Genomic DNA, 14,828 nt, shown 5'->3' with positions numbered 1-14,828 from the left:
ACATATTCAGTTGTTATACCTTTCTCTACTTTTTATCAACATAATATCAATCTAATTTGATTTAACTATCGTGGTGGAAAAAATTGTTAGCCACTTTTGTCCCTCCCTGCAAAAAGTAAGTTCACCGAAAGGAAGATATTAACTTTTGATTCTTGATCAGTACGATCAAGACAGAACATGTACGTGGGTGAGTGAACACGTGTTTCATATTACATTTGTTCCTAATTAACTTAATTATTGAACAACAATTAGTTGAGCTACCTGTAAAATAGTTTTCGAAAACCAATTAACAAACTGCAATCAATAACTCGCTTAAACCAAAATGCAATTTTAAAACTTTTCAAACAGCGAAAAACGACGATACACAATTAATTTGTAGTTTTAAACTTTATGCTGATTCGTTATTTATTTTATTTGGCAAAATATGAGCTAAGTATACTTACAATCTATTTGGGGAAATATATCCAAAATTGGTAATAATCTTGCGCACGGAAGTAGCCTAAGACCTTTGCTTGTGAAGACTCGCCACAGACTACAGGAGCAAAGGAAGGATCAAGCTTGAAGAACTTGTCCAAGACTAACCGGCCAATCAGAGGCAGTTATTGGCACAAAGGATGACTTGAACAGGTCTACCAACTATCCGTGGACAACACGTGGATATCGCAGTGTTCTAATATCTAATCTGCTTTGTTACGACTTGTCCACAAACACACGTTTCCAAAGAATTCATTGTGTAAATTAGATAATCCAAGTAGTGTATTTTAGAGTACTCTACTATATTATTTCAAAGTAATCTTTAAAAAATACGTTTTCCAAAAGAAGCAGTTTTCACAATACTTTAAAAGGCATTTTATGCCAGATTTTTTTAGCAAATTAAAAATAAAGAGCGTGTATATAAAATTATTAAAATGACACTTTGCATTTATCACTTTATTACAATCCAAAACAAAAACTGTATCATTCTGTGTTAAGTTAAACTGCACGGAAATAAATAGTTAATATGTACAGCATCAAAACACCAACGACAGTGAAAGAGAGTATCAGTATCAATGATAATTAGTTTGAGTTAAATTTACAAAGACAACATGTTGTGTGTTATTCTTGGCATTAAATAGTCGACGTTGCCAAAAATATAATCATAATAATATTTACTTCTTAATTTCATGTGAATAAACAACATGTTTGCAGACAAACATATTTCGGAAATCTGAATTCTATGGGTCACAGAGCCGCCAAATATATACATGAATAACCAACCCAAGGTTGTTTTCGTTCGTTTGTTAAAGAGAACAACATACATGTTTCACTTCGAAACGACTGGAACATCTTATTATAGACAAGAGAATTAAAAAATCTTATTTAGTATATTTGTAGGTATCGAGATAGAAATAGCCAAGGATTGCATTATCAAAACGCCTAAGTTTATTTCACTTTGAAAACAGCGTTCAGACAACATTCGTACCGATCATTGTTACCATAGGTATATAGATTAAGGAGTATACAACGATCTGTTCCATACTGTAATCTATGGTTATACTAGCCAGTCAATCTAACAAACAAGTAGCCTATACATTGAAGGTGCGTTTACTACGCACTACAGTATTTATTTGTTTAACTTGTCCATATGAGTGCTAAACATTAAATAGTAAGGATCTAACAAAAAACCACTAAGTGGTAACACTTTCCCCGCCAAGTCAGCAATCCAAAAAAGATAATAAATCATTACTTTTTCCGCCAAGAAAAACAATGTAATGTATGTAAGTTTGGCAACTTGGCGGCAGACTTTTGCTCGATCACTTTAAAAATACCATAAAACTAGTTTCATTGAGCAAGTATCTCTCCCATTAGTACATTGCTAGGTGAGAGCTTATTTTACAAAACTTGACCTTATTTGTGCCACATTTCATAAAATCATAATAGTGATGGTTTTATATTATTACTGATTACCTCGAAATTATTATACTTAGTTGGACTAATTAATTAGAGAAGTTGATTTGTGAAATTATCCACGAACGCAACTTAAATGAAAAAAAAACCAAGCAAAAGTCTGCCGCCAAGTTGCCAAACTTACATACATTACATTGTTTTTCTTGGCGGAAAAAGTAATGATTTATTATCTTTTTTGGATTGCTGACTTGGCGGGGAAAGTGTTACCACTTAGTGGTTTTTTGTTAGATTTTATTTATTTTTGTAGAAAATTAACCGTTCAAATAAAAATACTCTTTTCTCTGAAAAAAATAAAAATAAAATAAATTGTATTTGTAACAAAGTAATAACTGCTGCTTCTACTGTTCTGTTAATAACAGCATGTACAAATTCTTTGAACCAATGGGTCATCTTTGATTTGATATTTGTTCATCATTGGCTGTTGTCCAACCTGAAGATGTCTTTATGGTACAAGTGTAATGCCCTCGTGATATTGAATCTCCGTGATGAAAAATTGCTGCTGTAGGTCTGTATGTTTTATTACCTATAGTCACTTGAGCACTTGGGACTCCTACTATGTTTGTTGCGGTTATCTTTTGTAGGTTGTTGTCAAAGATTAAAAACTGTAAGACAACACAGCGGTTTGACTTTGTAACGTGTACCTTGCCCAGGCTCGATCCTCGTTGGCCGCATTTAGCATTACTGCACACATAATCTAACAAGGGCTCCCAGTTGTTTATCGTAAGGCTTAAAAGATTTTCTAGCGTTACCTTACCAGCCACCACGGGAATTCTGATTATATTGTCTGTCTCTTCTTGCCCTGTGAATGTGTAATGACAGTGCTGGCATTTTGTGGTTTTCACCGTGCTGTATGAGATGGCTTCTATAATGCCCTTGTTGGTCTCCAATAAGTCCAGCAAGAACAAAGCACAGTCTTGCTGCTCTGTCAGGGTATATGTATTGTTGTTAGGGAGATTTCTTATAACCACTGTATCTAAAACAACCTCCGAGGGAGAAACTTCGTAATCATGAAGATGTTGTTTTAACTCAGGACAAATTAGTTCAGAGTTCTTTATTATCTCTCTGATGTACGGAACAGAATACAGTATCTGAACTGCAACATTCGCATAACATGACACACGATCATTGTTCTCAAACCCTCTTAATGCTAAAGTTGACTGAACTCTCGATCTTCCGGTAGTGGTAGTCTTTGCAGAGGGTACCGGTTTTGTACTCTCATCCTGCACTTTTTCGACATTTTTGGTACCACTTCCTGTCTCTCACATAAGGAGCCGAAGAGGAGTCACAACTTGTGTTGTAAAGTGGAAGGTCAGACCTGTACTTCTGCCTTAGTCTGTTGTATTCGAGAATGGCGGATTTCTGAGGCTTCACATCTCTTGGGTTAAAGTTAATAAGATGAAGCCCTTCTAATGAAGTCACTCGTGACAAGGCAACATATGATTGGCCACATGCAAATATGGACTCCCCAATATCAATTATTACGCTATTTAAGCTGAGGCCCTGGCATTTGTGAATTACAACAATCATAGACCCTCAGAATCGGCTTGACATTTGTTTCCTAATCATTAATAAGAAATCATAATCCAATTACTGCAACGCGATTACGACTGGTTGGCTACTACAATCTAAAGTCAAACTATGTTACTATGCTAATCTTGTAGAAATCGTAAACAAACCAACGAACTCTTGTCTTATGACGAATTTAGTTGGTAAGCAAAAGTTTAACACTCTAATAAACTGTAATTAACGACATTGAAGTCATTAAATTGGTTAAAAACACAGTGTAATTAAATCATAAAAACTTTGCATATTAGCTATTTGTAGATAAAAGAATAAATGAGTAAACGTATCATAAAAAAGTAAAATATAGATTTTTAAAATAAAAGTAAAATAAACTATTGTAGTATTTTTTTAGGTTGTTTCAGTTTTCGTGGTGTGCTATAGATCGTAGTGCTAAAGTTGACTTGTTTACCAAACGTTTTGACGTGCAGTAGGCTACTATGAATAGCCAGTGATTTAAACAATGTTAAGACCTTTATATATGTTCGATTATTAATTACTTGTGCTAAATGCTATTTAGTAATTTATCTAAATTACAGGTCATAATATGTTTAATTTGTTTTATTGTAAAAGTAATTTTATATTTTGTGTTTTATATTTTTTATTAAAGCTAACACTGTCTTGCAGTTTGAATTTTGTCATAGAAGTATTTAATTGAAATAATCGTCCGTTAAGTCACAAATTAGTGAATCGCACATTCTAACGACGATGTTTATTCCTGATGTCTCGCAGTTGATATTATTTTTGTTTGTATAAGAAAGTGATGTATAAGAAAGGACACTTTGAATTAGTTTTGTGTACAAACCCAGAGTTTAATAAAAGCAATAGCAAATACAATACCTAACTTAAAAGTAGGCTTTATATTCGACAGTCAGGTCAAAAAGTGTGACGGCATCAGATATGTAGATCTCGGCTGAAGCAGCGCCGTAGAAGTTATAACACTTAGCACACACGAATATTTCTTTATTGAATTAAAGCATAGATAAATATTTATTCTATTTGTCTATGAGTAAAGGTCCTCTAATATAATGTTATGCAATAATTTCAACTTAGTTGAATTGCTAACAATGCTTGACTAGCAGATGAATAAAGTAGACAAGAATTTGTGAAAGGGGGTGACTACACAAAAAATACCTAATTTTGACACATCGTTTGTAAAAATCCGTGCATTACTAATGGAGGAGTAGTGTTACGTAGAAATCGCCTTCACGTATTATATATAAGGACTAAGTAACAATAAGCGAGTAAAGTGAATAAATCAAACACCATAAAGTAAATCAAAGTGTTATACAGTATCAAGTTTCCATTTGTTTTGATTTTCTATTTATATTTCGTTGTTATTTCGTCACCAGCATGGCAACTCATATTGGTCCATGTTATTTTTTTAAATTTTAAATTCATAAAAGAAAAGAAAATTTTGCACAAAATTTGTGCTTATTGTTGAGCATATTTTAACTTTTAAAGGGATTCTGTGCATCAACAGGCAAATATCTTTCCAACAGTATGCGTAGATTTTCCTTGCGATTCACACGAGCTGAGAAGAAAGGTTTTCAAGAAACATGCTTGCCTATAGATTTAATTTGTTGTTCTTAAAAATGATTCAACCATGTTTATTCTCATAACCTAACTACTATTTAGACTAATCACCTTTGTAGACGTAATTTTGTAACTGCAATTTTTTTACTTTGGTTTTGGATAGAAGACTGAACTCAAATATTTCTTACAATCAAACAAAAATTCGAAGCCAAGAGTGTACCAATAGGTTGAACGTGGTTTGACTTAGTTTTGGTAAAGATATTGCAAATACATGTAGTAACCTTGCTTCACCTTATACTTGGAAAGTTTATGCAAATGTTTTTATTAGAAATGTTATTTATTACTGTTATATAGTTCTGAGCTCATGAGCTACTGATGTTTAAATTCAACCTTGTGAAGAAATAGAAACTTTAAGAAGAATAATGGGGCACCTGGGCATTTACCTTTGTACGCTTACGTGCCAATCTGTTGTTCACATAGACTTATTATTACTTATAGCTATAGTAGTATAGGTTAATATTAAAAATAATTCCAAAGCTTAGCCTTGCTTCAACTTATTCAGAAAATTTCCATAAAATTATTTTTATTAGAAACTTTATATTTTATTATTTGTTTAGTAAAGAGAACTTGTTTAAACTGTAAGAAGATTGATGGGGATCCTGTACATGAAATGTATTGGTATATAACGAACAAAACAGATAATTTGTACGTTATGTACCATTAAATTTAATTATCATTATCATAAAATTGTTTAGAACAATATTAGCCTATAGGTTAATAGTACTTTGTAAAACAGAAACACAATCATAATGACTGTGTGTCCTTTATTAAAAGCGTGTGATGTAATACAACTTAGTATAAACACGCTGATAAGGAAGATTAAAAGTATGCTAATATTTAGTTAAATTAAAACTCAAATAGTAATTTTTTCAATCAAATAAACAATTTAGCGTGGTCAGTAACATTGTTATATCAGAACTAAAATGCATTAATTGTGAAATCTAATTGTTTACTATCGAGTTTGTCGTATCAGAGTACAGAGCTGGTTACTGGGTACTTACTTGTGCTGACTGTGCGGCGCTGTCTGGCTAACTAGCTAACATTGCAGTTTGTTATCTCACTCAGACTTTGGGCGGTTGAAATCAGTACTATTTTATTAGCGTAAGAGTATTTTTGTAAAACGGTTCTCCAAAGCTTCCTTAAAGATAGTAAAAGTTAGTAGATGTACAATATGCAATCTTTGCGAATAATTTAGTCGCGGCTTCACGGACTTTTTATCATACTAGGAAAAATTGTATTTTTAACTGGAAACATATTTTACATATATTATTGCTATAGGTTTGCCATCCTTATAGATAGTTTGAAAGTAATATTTCTGTTATTTTTTTATTATAATTGGTTATGTATAATGAGTGCGTTTAGGTGTTTACTGTTACTTAACCAACTTCAAAAATATTTTACCGAACATAACAATACATATATTTACATTTTATTTTATTTGCACGGGCAATAAACATCTATCTATACTATTATAAAAAAGAGGTGGTTGCTGTATGTGTGTATGTGTGTATGGGAAAAGTAAACTCGAAAAATACTGGTCGGATTGGGCTGAAATTTGGCATGATGATAGCTCACATTCCCGACGGGCAATAAACATCTATCTATACTATTATAAAATACCCCCGCCGCAGCAAACCTGCCGTCTAAGCGAATTTCCATTTGGCCGAATTGATTTTCAATTGATCTATTTAAATAACATTATGTTTAACGAGTACCTAGGTTTGCTGCTACAAGGAAACTAATAAAGTAGTGTGTTTTTAGTAAAATATTTATAGCTTACTATAAAATAAATAAATTTGCCAAGTTTGATCAAAATATATCCATAAACAAGCAAACTACAACATTTTACAATATTCTCCATAAGAATAACATGGGAATTTTAAATTTACCATTTTTTAGTTTTCTCCGTAACCAATAACCGTACAAAAACACTTTGATATACTGAATTGTTTGTTTTTTTAAGCTCTTTAAGAAGGTTTAGAGAAAAATTGGGAAATTTTGTGTTTTGAGGGTAAGAAGTGAGAAAAACCAATTTTTACCCCATAAAACCCCCCATAAAACCCTGTTCCCATGGTCCGATCATGCTGGATCGCGAACTCATTCAAGTTTATCCCGCCTTACACCTTCAAACCAAATTTCATCAAAATCGGATAAAAATTACTCAAGTTATCGTGTTCACGGACACATATATATATATACTAGCTGTAACCCGCGGGCTTTGCCCCGTTTAACTTCTTAATTTTCAAGATTATCTCGTTCGCATGGCTCAATCACGTCCTGGTTGAAGTTTGTTCGCTACGCTCACTCACCTTTAGGTTGGAGCTCGTTCGCTACGCTCACTCACCTTTAGGTTGGAGCTCGTTCGCTGCGCTCACTTGCCTTCAGGATAGCTCGTTCGCTACGCTAACTCGCCTCCAGGTTGAAGTTCGTTCACTACGCTCACTCACCTTTTGGTTGCAAATTAGCTGTTGTCATAAATGTAAAAGAAATAATAGTGCTGCACCCTGTTGGTAATTTTTGTGACTTTAATGCTATTGAACATCACAGAACAGAACCAACTTGTTTAATTGAAACAGCTGTTAAGATTCAATAATTTCATTTCTCATAAGGTTAACATGGGAAACTCCAGAGCCACTGGGGCGGAGCCCGAAAGGATTTTTGAAATAAGAATATGCCTATATGTTAATCGGGAATGTGAGCTATCATCATGCCAAATTTCAGCCCAATCCGACCAGTATTTTTCGCGTTCACTTGTCACAAACATACATCCATACATCCATACATCCATCCATCCAAACTTTCTCATTTATAATATTAGTAGGATATAAATCTCTATATATATATATATATATATACATATATAAAAATTTGAACGAATGGTGTTTTTGGCCTCTGGGGACATTAAAATGAAAAAGTAAATCGGTCCCGGGCCTAAGTCTTACCATGAGACCTACGGTAATAGCTACTTCCCTATAGGGAAATTCGCTAAAAAAGAGGTGGTTGCTGTATGTGTGTATGGGAAAAGTAAACTCGAAAAATACTGGTCGGATTGGGCTGACATTTGGCATGATGATAGCTCACATTCCCGATTAACATATAGGCATATTCTTATTTCAAAAATCCTTTCGGGTTCCGCCCCAGTGGCTCTGGAGTTTCCCATGTTAACCTTATGAGAAATGGAATTATTGAATCTTAACAGCTGTTTCAATTAAACAAGTTGGTTCTGTTCTATGATGTTCAATAGCATTAAAGTTACAAGGATTACCAACAGGGTGCAGCACTATTATTTCTTTTACATTTATGACAACAGCTAATTTGCAACCAAAAGGTGAGTGAGCGTAGCGAACGAACTTCAACCTGGAGGCGAGTTAGCGTAGCGAACGAGCTAACCTGAAGGCAAGTGAGCGCAGCGAACGAGCTCCAACCTAAAGGTGAGTGAGCGTAGCGAACGAGCTCCAACCTAAAGGTGAGTGAGCGTAGCGAACAAACTTCAACCAGGACGTGATTGAGCCATGCGAACGAGATAATCTTGAAAATTAAGAAGTTAAACGGGGAAAAGCCCGCGGGTTACAGCTAGTAATATCATAAATATAAAGATGGACAATATTATGATGGATAGACGATTTAATAAATAAATAAACTAGGCTACATCTTATGTTATTTTTGCTTGATTTAACTAACGATTGAGATACCTATGGCACTGTAAATCTAAGCTAAGACAACTATTACCTACTTATAATAAAATCATAGGCGAACCAAAATCATAATACCAATATGTTCTGTTCTAATTCGATTAGAAGTTAGTATGAGTCAATCACGATCAAACAAGTGCAGTGCATTTAGACTACAAAATAAAACAAAATATTGCTGACAAGTATTAGCAATATAAGTGATTTGCTAGGGTTGATCGGATGAATTCATTTGAGTCTGTAGGTCGCTACGCTGTTATCAAGGGTACTTCCTGGAAATGTGGACATCTTTCTAATTTGTATGTGATGTTTTTAACAACGTTACGATAATGTTTGGTTTCTTCACTGATTAAAGGTATTGTCATTACTTGGTGGATAGTATTATTAAAGTTAACATGGGGGCAGTAAAATCTGTTTGGTATTTTAAATTATTTATATCTTTGAATTATGTCGGAGTTCGAAGTTGTCCACTGGCTGGATACTTTAGGTCCAAATGGGTGAAAAATTTGTTTTCAAAGGATAATTTTGTGTTACGGCTAATGTAAGCTAATCTTTAGTTTCCAAGTTAAAATAAAGTCTTCCCCAAATAAATATGTGAATGCCATGTGAGCTGCCTATTGAAACTGACACCCTGCAGCTTACTGGTCAGTTTTCTGGAGACCTACTACACCGGTTGACATTTTCATTACGGATAAAATTTGTACTGTATGCAGTCATACTTATATTCAAACTTCTAGAAAAATATGTATCAACACGTAAACCACTTATATCTTAAAGGATTAAGCAATTATACTTAGACGGATTGCATTTATGGCAAAACTTGATTATACGTTTAAAAATAAATGTTTAGTTCAAAATTACACAATCTCCTGATAACATAGATCTTTTACGGTAGAAAATAAACTGCATTTTAAAGTAAAATAGTGTGTAGGCAAACTCTGACGATCAATATTTTTGTATACAAACAACTTGTAACATAAACATTTCAATGACAGTTAGAAACCAGCTGTTAGTTAAACCACCACTAAAACGACTTTAACTCGTCCGTCGGCTGCTAGACTTTTTGAAAATTAAAACTTAGGCTAATTTCTAAAAAACTGAAACCCTAAACTAAAATTATGGCTTCGACATTCCCTAGTTCTCAAAATTATCTTTCTTTCAACACAAAAATCATAAAAATCCGTCAAGTGGTTGATTCAGAATTGTGAAATAAAAAAACCCTGTTTCGTTTTAATATATAGGATGCAGTACAGTATACTCATTTTATTGTAACTAAAAACATACACTGAAAGAAGATTCCCATTAATTGGTAATAAACAAACGTGCAAATATAAACATCGCGCGGACACTTCATCATGAATTAGTGCAACAGCTGTTTCAGTAGGCCTCTAGGCCGGGATAGCGGCGTTTCCACATTTGTCTCGTCGCAACCTTACATTAGAGGAAGCGATAACGCTAGGGGACCATCGTTAAGGATGATGTACTTTGGTGAAACAATAGATACGTTGTAAAACTCCATGAATGACTTTGGATACTGCAAGTAGACTTCACTTCGTATTGTAAAATATGATGCCCGTTTTGAGGGGAGTTTTACGTCCATGGTTACGTGAGTCGCAACCAAGTCATTTTCTCTTATCATAGAGCAAGTTTAATATTGATCTATGGATGTTATTTTAATCTTTGATTATTTACACGTTAAATCAAATAGGTGTTTCAATTCAGATGTCCCGCAAGGATTACAGATTTATTAGAGATCTAGGTTTCATATTGGATTTCTCATAATTAAGCTGCTGAAGACAATTTTAAGTTTAAGGTTAGTTTAGTCAGGTTTATGTAGAAGGTGTTTTGCTGTTACCTATTTTTTCTTGTTATGGAACAAATATAAAAACTATTTCGAAACTATAGGTTTAGGTTGTAGCATTGACTATTGGATACAGAAGTGTTGTATCAATAGTCAAAGGTTGTAGTTACAAATATTTTTGAACTTCGACGAAAACAAAGGTAAAAACCCACTATTACAACTATTATTTCCTAAGTTATTATGACCAACGAGTAGTAAAGCACAAATCCTGAAATGTTCCCAAAAAGGTTATAGGACAGAAAAATCGGGACAACTCAGTAAAGCAATATCAAAGGACAGTAACAGTGGGTTATGGATCAAACTGATCTTGGCATGTTGGTTGACACATGCTCCAGGTATTTAATCACTCAATGACTCATGACTGACTAACCCCTAATCTTGCTAGGCCTCCCTTCAGATACCGGTAACCATGGTAACAGATAACACACCATAGTACACTCACAGCTGCTTATCTTTAACCTTGATTACTCATGTTTATTTTGCATTTAAAATCATTTCATTATTTATTTGTTTACAAGTTTTTGAGTGTTGTAAATAGTTTATTTTAATGCTTCTCTATTTTCGTTTATTGTAAGTACTTTTTTAATAAGCAATTTTAAACTGTACATAATATTTATAAGTACACCATTACTGTAAGTAACTAATTGTAGTTAAATTACTTCGAATAAGATTGGTTGTTGCTTCATTTTCATTTTGGGAATTTTAAATTCGGTTTATACAGTTGATGACGAATAGTAGGAATGTAATTAATTAAGAATATTAAGTTTAAGAATGAATTCATTTATTTTCTTCAGCACCAACAAAACTATATTTTACTTAAGTTAACGTACATGAGATTTTAAATGTTAAACACGCATTGTTAAACCATCTATATTTGGGACCATTGGCAATTACCTTGATTTTCTATGTATGAATATGTCAAATCTTGTAATCGACTGAAAACAGTTTTGTTATACTTGTAAATATATTTATAATTACCTATCTAAATTCAACAGTAATTTTTTAATATAGATATATAAATAGAGAAATATAACTCTATATTTACTTTAATATATTTTTAATATATATATGTGCAAACTGGTTTTCAGAACAATCGGTAGACTTTCGTAACTGATTTTATACATGCATTATCTCTGTAATGATAGTAAAACTATAAAATTAAATTTATAAAAGGTTACAGGAATCAAATAGTGTCAGACACTGCTGACTCAATACAATAAACTTAGCTGAGTACATGTAATAGCCTATAGGCTAATAATTCTACTTGACATGGTTAATTTCCAAAGGTCATTTCACTATCTCATTTTGATATTTGTAATATTACTTTCAAGAAAATAAATACATTCTTATTCTTATTCATACAAAATGACAAAGCTACCAGGCAAGGTTCTTAGCACTGGAATATTCGGGTCCAAATTCTTAATGTGACACCGGTCAATTTTAGTTTGATTTGTTGTTTACAACATACCTACCAGTGGTGTTTGTTTTTTAGAAGCAGTTGTAGGAACTCAAAAACACAATTAGGGCGTTTTATTTTCGCAGATAAGAAATTAAAAATAAGAATCTACCAACATAAATGATACATTTTACATTTAAAGGTGGCTCTTTACTTTTTTTGCTGAAAGTTTAAAGTTACCAAAGTGGCTGTTTGTTAAACAAGAACAATATTTTTAATAAACCCCATGTTCAATTATTAACAGTTGATTACTAATGTTGAGGTTGAGCAGTGACTAGATTGTACAAGAAACAGTTGGTTGTGGGGGGGGGGGGGCATTTGTGATGCCAACACAACACAATGAAATTTACATAAATAACTAGTAGGGTAAAAGTGCAATCAATTAATTTTTTCAATTATACTGTCTGTAATTTCAGCTCTTATGCTAAAACAAAAAGCCTTGTCTAACGATATTTAAATTTTATGTATTTAATGACTTCTGGATACTGATATATACATGCCATTTACATGAACCAGCTGTATCCAGTTTCTAATTTAAAAAGAACATATTTATATCAACCACTCATAGAATGTATTGCAGTTAAACAATCAGTAAATTACATCCACACTCATCAACGGCTGAATTCGACTAGTATGTCAATTTTTATACTAAAGCAGGTAATTTATACTGTTGTACTAATGACTAGTTGTAGTCAAAGGTATAATCTTGCTCTCTGGTGTGTGATATGTGATGCAGATGCTCCACTGAGGGGATGTAATGACATCGTCTGGACCACAGCGCAGACGACAGTCTCGGCCCAGCCGCAGACAAATCCCTGCACTGCCATGGCTGCCGGTGGCCGAGGAGCAACCCACCCCTCTCCTTGCGGCAACTCTGCAGCGGGGACTCTTCCCTCCCCTCATGAAGGACAAGTCCTGGACCAAATCTGTGCCTTTCAGGGTATCAAAGTATTATAGCATTATATTTTTTATGTTGAGATATGCAGTTTGTTTCTATTAGTTTACCAGAGAATTTAAACAACAATTTCCTATATTGTGATGGGTGGAATAATAACAATTTTATATATTTGCAGGACGGTTTTGAGTACCTGAAGCCCATAGACAGTGTAGGAAGCTGCTACACAACTGGTGTGAGTGGACTCCGGCTGACTAAGCTGCCTCCGCGGCGCAAGACTAAACCTTCCATCACATGTCTGGATGCTGATGGTAACCTCACCTACCCACCCAAGCTGCCTAGACTGCAGCCACAGAGACCCACCAAGTCTGCGGCCCAGAGACACCAGCCTGGGGTGGTTAAACTCTCGGTAAACAACAACTTATAAAAGGTCTCTGAAAAAAAATGCCAGGACTGCACGGCCATTGCTTGGATTAAAGATAATTACACGATTTGAGCGTCAAATTGAAGAGAAAAGAACACAGTTTTTTTCATACCTTTTGGTCATATCTTTTGGCCTCTTTTGGCTCTTATATCACTTGGTCATACATTAATCCAGACCATAAGTTCACTTATGGCGAATTGGGCACATGTTTCTGTGCAGTGTTTGGCTGTTTCGATTCCCATTTGACAATTGTGACAGTTAACAACATCACTTGTGTGGAATATAGCTTCATCTGAAAACAGCCCTTTTTTAACCAAGTTCGGATTCGGTCATCTGGATTAAAAAACTGGCAAAGTCTGTACGCTTAGGAGGATTGTCGTGTTTAATCTTAGGTATTGTAGGTTAACCGGTTATGTCTTGAGGGTTTCACTGAATTCTCTAGGTACAAAATCTCAATATTTTACAAATAAAATTGTGGAGTGTTGATTTTGGTGCGTTTAATGAAGACTTTGTCGGACAATCGATTTTTGCACTGAACATCACACAGTATGACTCCTGTTGCGCTGTAAACATCCTACTGGAGACTGGTGTCAGGCACGGGAGTCACAAGGACGGCCTGACACCTCATACTTTTTTGTGCATGCTAACATCAACGTTTCCTCCCTTGCTACACGGCAAACAAAACTTGGTAATTTCAATACCAATTTGACGTTTAAATTGTTTAGTTATCTTGAACAGTCCCCAAAAGACAACCGTTTGAATCCCAATATTCTTTTTTGGATACCCTTGTATATCAATTAAGATAAAAATTTTATTAGGTGTGTCTAAAGCAGTTATAGTTAGAAGGTCAACCTCTTAATATATAGCAAAGAAAGTTAATGGATATTAAAATGTTTGCAGGAGCTCTTGAGTGGAGAATATGACAGGAAGAAAGCCGAGGAGAAGGAGCGACGGAGACAACGAGCACTCAAGAAACAAGAAGAGGCCAAACTACAGCAACAACGCAAGGCGGAAGAGGAGGCCAGGTGAATTGGGAGTTTTAGATTACCTATTTTGATCAATAACAAAATGATACATATTGTGAGATACTAAACATGTTTTAATATGAAAGGAAACCATCAGTGAAAGGATGTATAAAAATGGTCCACTTTGTAGTATACAATCCACAAGGACAGTACACTTGTAACATACTGTGGAAGGTAAGATGGCAAGAGAGATTGACATCAGATCCTCATCAAACTACATGAGATTTCGTGGAACATCCTACATGTGGTCTCCTAGAACATCCTACCTGGAGATTCCTGGACTATGAATCACCAAACAGAATTAACACTATTCGTGCTGTCGACATGTTTGAACATAAAAGTTGCATTTATTTCAATGTTAAGCAATTGCGGGAA

At 34.2% G+C, this 14,828-nt stretch overlaps 2 protein-coding genes across 3 annotated transcripts in view; one reads left to right on the top strand and one right to left on the bottom strand.

The window, feature by feature from the left end:
• LOC128987676 (putative vitellogenin receptor) overlaps positions 1-6,125 on the bottom strand; it is a 41,294-nt gene extending 35,169 nt beyond the window's left edge. The window contains exon 1 of one of the 2 annotated variants that reach the window (XM_054408655.1): positions 6,105-6,125. The gene's annotated coding sequence lies outside the window, so the exon portion shown is untranslated. Of the gene's footprint in view, positions 1-443; positions 528-6,104 lie in introns of those variants that run through there. The other variant, XM_054408654.1, reaches the window with a different exon arrangement.
• Positions 6,126-13,347: 7,222 nt separating this feature from the next.
• Positions 13,348-14,828, top strand: part of LOC128986263 (dynein axonemal heavy chain 3-like) — a 62,499-nt gene continuing 61,018 nt past the window's right edge. The window contains exons 1-2 of the mRNA XM_054406528.1: positions 13,348-13,413; positions 14,329-14,453. The gene's annotated coding sequence lies outside the window, so the exon portion shown is untranslated. The remainder of the gene's footprint in view (positions 13,414-14,328; positions 14,454-14,828) is intronic.

Source organism: Macrosteles quadrilineatus, unplaced genomic scaffold (assembly GCF_028750875.1).
Source record: "Macrosteles quadrilineatus isolate MER2022 unplaced genomic scaffold, UCM_ALF_1.0 Scaffold_2__2_contigs__length_208266976, whole genome shotgun sequence".
Classification (NCBI taxonomy): domain Eukaryota; kingdom Metazoa; phylum Arthropoda; class Insecta; order Hemiptera; family Cicadellidae; genus Macrosteles; species Macrosteles quadrilineatus.
This window is presented reverse-complemented; position numbering and strand designations above follow the sequence as displayed.